Genomic DNA, 8572 nt, shown 5'->3' with positions numbered 1-8572 from the left:
CTGACGTGGCCCCGTGACCCCCACATCTTAATATTCAACTCTTGTGAGGTCCCCTTTGAGGGCGGACAGGGCCTGCGACTTGCTGGCCAATAGAGTCCAGCGAAAGTGTCAGGACGAATATGATTATGTGGATGTGATTCCTACACATAGGTTTGTGACACTCATCCTGCTGGGAGACTCTCTGTGCCCTGCTTTGAAGAAGCAAGTTGCCATATTTTGAGCTGCTATACGGGGATGACCATGGCATGGAACTGAGGATGGTTTCCAGCTGACAGTCAGCAAGAAACCGAAGCCTTCCATCCACGAGCCCACAACGAAATGAACGCTGCCAACAGCCATGTGAGTGTGGAAGTGGCTCCTTCCATGAAGGATCTCAAACAAGGTGCCAGGCCCAGCCCTTCCAGAGTTCCTGGCGTGCAATATAGGTGCAGAACGAAGTGACTGTTTTAAACTGCTAAGTCGTTATGATGTGGCAGTAATAACTGAACAACATGTTACAAGGCTCGTTTTGTGCACTGTGAGGGCTGAAAAATGAAGACAATGACCTGACTGTTCTATTTTCCATGGCGATGGGGAGAGGGATTTTATAGCAACTCTGGTTTGGGGAAGTTTGAGTAAAGGTCAGAAAAAGTCTCTCACACTGCTGAATTAATTGACTGTGCTGTTTTTATTGTGAACTGCGTCCTTTAGGGTAGGGCTGTGAACGACAAGGGGGCCATTTAATAAACCTGACAGGTTCAGGAGCCACATGACAGGCGTGACGAGCTCAGTGACCAAAAATAACCATCAGGATGGTCTGATACAAATCCCTAACCGGACAGATGAGAGCAGGTAGTCACATCCTAGGCTTACATCTTCTTTAAGAAAGGTCAGTCTTTACCTTAGGCGAGCCCTGTCCATTGTTCTTATGCCTCTGGGACACCGTATCAGAGTGATTTTCTTTCCCCACCCCTCAAAGGCACACTCCCCTCAAAACAGAGCCCAAGATCACAGACCCGATCATTCTCTCGTTTCCCGATCACCACCTCTGTGTGCTGTGTTATTAACTCCTGTACCCACCAATGTAAGAGATGAATGTGTCTCTCCATTTGCCTTTTATCCAAACTTGGACATTCCTCCCTCACCCCTTACCCCACTTTTCTTTGTCCCACCCCCTTAATCTTCCACCGATGGATGTCGCGTGATTCCCCTGATGCTTCCTATCATTCTGATGTATAGAATAGGCCTCAAAGCTGCTGTTCACCAGAGCGTTTCTCAATCTGGCGAGATTTTGCTTCTGGATGTGTCCTCGAAGTTTGGCCCAAATAAACTCTTATGAGACTTTTCTGTAGGCTGGACATGTTTTCGTAGACAGTGGCAGAGAACTGGGAACTCTGCACGCTGGTTAGGTGCTTTGCCAGTGTTAGTTCCATTTACGCTCTCAGCAGCCTGTGAGGGAAGAAACATTGCCTTGGAGTGGTCTGCAGAGGGGGCCCGTGGAGTCTTCAGGTGAGCTCTCATTAGCGCTGGGTGAGACGCCTGCCTGAGGCTGTGGAAGGAGCAACCAGGAAGACAGAGGCAGGATGCTCCGAGTCTGCTAGGGGCCGGGAATAGTTCCTGTATCTACGAGCCAGAGTGGAAAGCCCTCGGAATGCGTGGGTGTGTGCGTGTGCACGCTTGCATGCGTGTGCACCCAGTGCACATGTGGAATGCAAAGGAATGGTCAGGGGCTCTGAGGGTACTTGGACCAGACACCCACAGAACCCCCTAGGACTTTCGCCTGCCTCTTGCCCAACTCTTCCCACGTACCCCCAGCTGCCTACTCAGCATCCCCACTTGGGTATCTAGTAGGCATCTCAAATTAACCTTACGCCAACTACGACTCCCGCCTTCTCCTCAAACACCTGTTCTCCCAGCCCTTCTCCAGTCACTCTCCGCCCCGCGGCTCCCACCCTGGACTCCTGCCCTTCCCTCCTCCTCGCAGACATCCATTCACTCGTAAGTCTCCCCTGCTCTGCTTCCCAAACCCCTGCATGCCGCTTCCGGCCACTGCGATCCTAGACCAAGCCCGGGCATTTCTTTCCTAGGCGGATGAGACCCCCCCCCCCCCTTACACTCTTGCCCTCTGTCAGCTGATGGTCTACAAAAGAGAGAGAAGATCTGTTTACAGCCCTCCCCCGCTGTAAGCCCTTCCCTCCGTCCTGTTTACTTAGAATCCAACCCCTTATGAGGCCACCCCTATGAGGCCCTCTGGATCTCACCTGAGCAGGCATCACCCCCTCCCGCGGCCCACCCCTTAACTGTGGCCCAGCTTCCTGGCTTCCTTCCTGTCCCGGATCCCCATTTAGGCATTTAGGCGAGCAATATTAATTTTATTTATGGATATGTTTGACTTTTCACAAATGATATTTGATCAAGCATCTTCTGAAAATTGTCGACCAGGAAAATAAATGTATTGGGAAACTTTTATACTTCATTCACTTAAAACAGTGATAAAGAGTTCACCATTATTCACTTTTTTTGTAGAAAAATTTTTTTTTTACTATTTCCATCAGGTTTATAATTTTCTGCTATTTGTAAGAACTGATTCCTGTATTTTTAGTTAACTTTTTTATTGATGTAAAACCGTACTTCCAGAAAAGTACACAAGTCGTAAATGTACAGCTTGATGCGTTTTCACAAAGTGAACACGCCCATTAAGTAGGACCCAGGTCAGAACCCAGCACATTTCGTGCACCCCGGAAACCACTTCCGGTCATGATGCCCCCACGCTAGCACCTTGCCACAGAGTCGTGTGGCGGGGTTTAAACTTCATGTAAATGGAATCACACCGTTTGTGCTCTCCCGACCCTGACCTCTTTCCCTCAACCTTCTGTTGGTGAGAATCGTCCCCACAGGGGACAGTCACGGTTTGTCTCTTCTGGTGGCCATGCTCTGTTTGGCTGCCCCAGGCTCACTTTTGCCTTCTCCTGTTGATGAACGGCTGGGTTGTACCCAGTCTGGGGCTGTTACGGATGATGCTGCCCGGAACATTCCAGGACTGTCTCTTGGTGGACGCTGGTGGGACGCACCCGGGGTGGGACTGCTGGGTCACAGGGCGCCTTTGCGTTCAGCCCCATCGGCACCCTCCCGAGTCGGTGTTTGTATTGTGGTAAAGTCCACATAGCAAGATTTACCATTCGGCGGCGTTAACTGCATTCACAGTGTCGCGCCACAGCCACCCATCTCCAGGGCCTTTTCGTTGTCAGAAGCTCTGTGCCGTTCAGTAAACTCTCTCTATGCCTCCCTCCCCCGGGCCCTGGGCCCTGGGCCCCTCTGTTACACTTGTCTCTATGAATTCGCATAATCTAGGTCCCTCACATAGTAGAATCAAACAAACACTATTCGTTCTTCTGCGTCTGGCTTATTTCACCGAGGAAAACGTTTTCAGGACTCACCCACATTGCAGCGTGCATCAGAAACGCACTCCCTTTAATGGCTGAATGTTACTGCACTGCGTGGATGGACCACTCTTGTTTAAACGTTTGTGGCTGATGGACGCTTGAGTTGTTTTCACCTTTTTTGGCTCCCAAGACTAATGCTGCTATGAACGCTGTGAAAGGGTGTCAGTTTGAGTCCCAGTTTTCGATGCTTCCAGGTAGGCACCCAGGAGCGACACTGCTGAGCCATTCAGTGACCCTACGTGCGGCTTTCAGAAGAAGTGACAAACTGTGTTGCTCAGTGATTGTGCCATTGTACACTGCCATCAGCAATCGATTTCTGTATTTTTGATAAAAAATTTTATGTACACCTACTTGTTAAATATTACAATTCATATTGAGATATATATAAGATTACATTGGTTATGTTATCTTAATAAATATATCTTAAATGTATACTAAAAATTTTTAGACAAATTTGGTATCTGAAAAGCCAAGTGGTACAGTATTCAGGAAAAGAAGCAAAACATATTCAGAACTGGATCAAAATGATAGGGAACAGTTACAAGTTTGGATAGAAAAGCAGGATCCCAGCTACTGAAAATGGGAGTTCCTTATCACCGACGCTATTAGAACACAGTGACCATCAGAGTCAGAGGTAAAGATTCCGTCAGGGGAACAGAAAGAGGGAACCTTGGAAACTGCCCAGGGGTGACCCGGAAAGGCTTCCCGCAGAAGGTGACACCGAGCCAACCCTGAAGGCAGGCAGAGCAGAGCAGTGCAGCAGGCGAGGGCTTGGGACAGGAGAGGGACATCCAGGCAGAGTGATGGCGTTCCGAGCTGACCCACAGACTCATGGGCCCGCTACACTTTGCTAATTGGCGGTATTGGGCTTCTGAAGGGCTGAAGTTGGGGAGGTGAGACTGTTGTGGAAAAATCCCAAACCAGGCCAAAGAAATACCAAGCAGTAACTCGGAGAGAAAGGAGGACTCAGGTTTATTACACGAAGTCCCAGAGGAGCTAGTGCTCTGGAGATCTGGGCAGTGGGCTCAGCTGCAATATTGCTTATATACCAGAATTTTTACACAAGCCGATTGGTCCGTTTGAACTCAAACCATTACAAAGGGCAGGAGTTGCTTTGGAGACTACAAGTAGTAACATTGGTAAGGCCGGAGTTGTCACCAGTTGCCAAGAGATACAAATTGTTACAGAAGGCCAGAGCTGCTAAGGGTTAAGTAGTACAAACGGTTACATTTGCTGAGTAAAAGGCAACTAGGACAAGGTGCAAAAGAGCTCCACAGGGAGTTCCTGCATGCAGCAAGCACGCTTACAGAAGCAGGAAAAAAAAGCTGATTCGCTTTTAATGAAAATCCTGAAATTTCCTCTTCAAGACTAGATGCACTAGAAGACTAGCGTTTCCTTAGTGACCACTGCCACTCTTCAGGTGAGAGAGAAGAACCTGAACTAAGGACGCGGCAACAGGGACCGAGCCAACGGGACGAGGTGTACAACGCGATCTCATTCATCAAGCCCGTGAAAGGAGCAGAGCGATGGTTCCAGGACCCTGGTTGCCTGGCGGGACTGAAGGAAAACGCGGCGTGTCCTCGCAGGTCAGCCTTCCGCCCTGAGTGCTGGAGCGCGGCCCTGCTGCTCTCGGGGAGCTAGGGCATGGAAGGAGGTGCAGCTTCTGCATGACAGCTGAATTCAGGTTGAACGTCCTGAGGCTGAGGTACCCGTGGAACATCTGAGCGGTGACGGCTAGGGAGAAGTGGACACACTAGAGCTCCAAGTGGATACGCTGGGCTGCAAGTCATTTTTGGAGTCAGCAGTCCAGTAGGAGAGGCCACGGAGACCACACGGACCGTAGTCTAGAGCTACGAAAGCCCAGGAAAGAAGAGATGTGGGCGCAGCAACACTGAAGGGCCGGGTTGAGAAGCGCGTCTCCAGAATCTGAGAAGGGATGGTTGGAGAGGAAGCAACGAAAGCCGAGAACGGTGATTTAAGAAGCAGGGGGTTACGGATGGTGTCAGATGCTGCACCATTTAGGTAAGATGAAAACTGGAGTCTACTGGGCAATTAGGTCTTCGCTGGAAACTGCCAGAAGCTTCAGTAGAACAGTAGGAGACGTGGCTGTAAGGTAAATGCGTGACATGCCGAGATAAGTTTTAAAAGCACGCCTTTATTGGGAGAGCGCTCCCGGGTGCGGTTCACTGGTCCCGAGAGGACAGGGGCCAGAGACGTCGTGCCCTGGGACGGGAGGGCATAGTTTTTATAGGCTTATGTGGGGGTAGGGTATAGAATGGGGAGTGTCAGTTGAGCATCTGGGTTGGGGTACTGGCACCAGGGCTTGAGGGTGCGCCCTTATCAGTGGGGTGTCCGGATTCCGATGTCAGGCTGGGAAGTCTCCAGGCAGGCATCCAGCTGGCCTGCCCCCGCCGTCCTAACAGTGGCCACGCTGAAACTCTGGAGGAGCGAGCAGGCGAGGAGACGAAGACGAGAACGCAGACTATTTCCAATAAACCTGACTGTGCGGGAAACGCTAGGACAGTCACTGGGAGACGTCGGGGAGGTCAGAACAAGTTTCTTGGGGTACAGTGGTTAGGGCAGTGGTAGAAGCCTAAAGTGTTGGAGCCAGTGCAACTGCGAGGGGAGGCAAGGCCCTGGGAGGTGTCTAAGGGTCCACGCATTTTCCCAGGTGGGGCGGGACCTGGGGGTGGACGGGGTGGTGGTGCCCCAAGTGTCCTCCATTGACACTGGATGGCACGGCAATGAGCTGGGGCAGGACAGGCACAGCCAAGTGCAGTGCCGTCGTCACGGGAGGGCGATTTTGTTACACACGCATGGAAGAGCCAAAAGTCCGGGCCTCCCTGGAGGAGGGATTTTAAATTCTTACCCCTCCTCCTCCTCCTCGCAGGTCCACCTGAGCGCAGCTGCAGGCTCCGGGCTTCCCTGGCTGCTCTCCACCAAGCAAGGCCTTTGTCTCCCTCTGGGTGGTTGGCGGTGGCTTGTGGCTCCCGCTCATCTTACGAGAATGCAACTTCTGCGACAGCAGGGGTCTGGGGTAGCCTCATCTGTGTCCCCAGAATGTAACAGGTGCTCAATGCATCTGTAGAAAAAATAAATGCTGAGCAAAGACTTGCCTGCGTCTCCGGCATGGTCGCCAAGCTCCGCATGGCTCCTTTTCCCTCCTCGAGACACCTGCTTCCATCCGCGGCCCGAAACGGCCCCCTCCGGACTCAGCATCCGTAGCTGTTGGCTTTGGGCGCCCTTTTGAACCCCCTGGGGAGCTTCTAGCGCTCCTGACGTGCAGGCCGCCTGCGGCCCACGGTGGTCGGTGGCCCCGGTCTCTCGCTGTGGGCCCATCCCAGTGGCCCTGGGCGGGACCCAGCGCTGACGACTGCCCGCAGGCCGGCCAGCTGCGGAGCCCTCTAGCCTTTGCCTCCCCGTCGCCTAAATGGGAGGCTGGAGCTGGGCGGCGCCGATGCCTTCCTCGCTCCCTTTCCTGGTCCCGGGGATGTCAGAGGGACCACGGCCCAGCCTGGGCGGGGCGCAGAGCCGCCCTTAAACTCGGCGGCACCGTGGGTCACCGGCTCGGGGCTGGTGCCGGCGGAGGGGTGGCCTCCGTCCCGGGTGCCTCCGAGAGCCGCAGTCGGGGCTCGGCCCGCGGCCGACTCGGACGAAAGGACGTCGGAGGCCGGGAACTACATCTCCCAGGAGGCCCCGCGGCTCGCCGGGCCGAGGCCCGCAGACCTCTCCGGCGCCGTCCCCCGCGGCCCCGAGGCCTTCCGAGCGCCTCCGGCGCCGCCGCGCCCGCCCCGCAGCCCCGCCGGCTTCCGCGAGGCCGACCCGGGCGGTCCAGGGACGGGCCGGCGCCGAGCCACGCTGGCCGGAGCCCGTGGCCGCGTCGCCCGCCAAGGCCCAGAGCAGAGCTGCGGGAGGCGGGGCGGCCGGCGGGTCGGGCCCAGCCTCGAAGGCCGCGCCTGGGGCCCAAGTCCACGTTTAAGACGAGACGAGGGTGCCTGGTGGCCGCAGGGGAAGATGACGCGGCTTTGAAGGAGCGCTCCTGGACTTGGTTGAGTGGAAGTCGGCCGATAGAAAAAGGAAGAAATGGAGGGCGACTCCTGGATTTTTTTTTGCCTACTCAATGGGGGGCCGTGAAGTGGCAAAGACCCTCAGCGACCGCTTTTTGGGGTTAAACTAGTCTCGCTTTTTCTCTGGTCCGTGATGCTCGTCAGGCATCTCAGTGGAGACGTTGCATAGAGAGGATATAAGGAGGCCAAGGAGTTCGGACCTGGGCTTAGGATGGAGGCGTCGGGGTGGGCCCGGCCACATGCCGTATGGGATAGAGGGCGGGCGGACGGGGGCGGCCTGCCAGCCCACGCTGGGAGGTTGGCAGGACAGAGGCATCTGGTAAAGGGGACTGAGGATGGCCCATGAGTTGGGACAACTTGGGGAGTGGCTGTTCTTGAGTTTGAGAAGAGAGTTTCAGGACGGAGGGAGAGCTTCACTGTCGGCTGGAGCACCCTGAAACTTAAAAGCCTGGCTGCTGGGTTCGGAAACGTGGATGTCGCGGGACACCTTGACAAAGGTTTCTGTGAAGGGGCGGGAACATTATCCTGACTGGAGAAGGAAAGGAAGGGAGCGGGAGGGGTGGAGGTGGAGGTGGTGCGTGTAGACGACGTATTTTGCCCTGAAGCAGAGAAATGAGGCAGAGGCTGAGGGTTCCCTGGCCGGGGAGGCGTTCTCCTTTTCCACATGGAGACGTCACATTACTTGTGGGATGATGAGAATGGTCTGGCAGGAGGTGAGACGGGGTGGAGAGAGCAGAGTCAGAGAGGTCGGAGGGGACGGGTCCCATCGCCCACGTGGGAGGACAGTGCCTGGGCAGAGGTGCAGGTGGGTGTGGTCGGCACAATAACGGCCCCCCAGAGAGGGGCACACCCTCATTCCCGGAACCTGTGGATATGTTATCTTACGCCCCAAAAGAGGCTCTGCAAATGTGATCAAGGACCTCGAGACAGTATCTTGGATCATCCAGGTGGGCTCAGTGTAATCACAAAGGCCCCCCAAAAGTAGAAGGAAGAGAGACACAGAGAGGAGGGTCAGGAGGACATGGGGCTGTGGAAGAATCAGAAGGATGCAATGTTGCTGGCTTTGAAGGCGGAAGAAGGGGC

At 54.4% G+C, this 8572-nt stretch overlaps 1 long non-coding RNA gene across 2 annotated transcripts; it reads right to left on the bottom strand.

Moving 5' to 3' along the window:
- Positions 1–2574: 2574 nt before the first annotated feature.
- LOC118613646 lies at positions 2575–7074 on the bottom strand. 2 transcript variants are annotated; one of them, XR_004955607.1, is made up of 2 exons: positions 6292–7074; positions 2575–5923 (listed from the first exon to the last, which is right to left on the bottom strand). It is a non-coding gene; the product is annotated as an uncharacterized LOC118613646 (long non-coding RNA). The 2 variants fall into 2 exon arrangements; XR_004955608.1 differs by having other exon boundaries at positions 2575–5861.
- Between the last annotated feature and the right edge of the window lie 1498 nt (positions 7075–8572).

Source organism: Rousettus aegyptiacus, unplaced genomic scaffold (genome assembly GCF_014176215.1).
Source record: "Rousettus aegyptiacus isolate mRouAeg1 unplaced genomic scaffold, mRouAeg1.p scaffold_m13_p_2, whole genome shotgun sequence".
In the NCBI taxonomy this organism is placed as follows: domain Eukaryota; kingdom Metazoa; phylum Chordata; class Mammalia; order Chiroptera; family Pteropodidae; genus Rousettus; species Rousettus aegyptiacus.
Note: the sequence above shows the minus strand (reverse complement) of the source record. Positions and strands in the feature narration are given on the sequence as shown.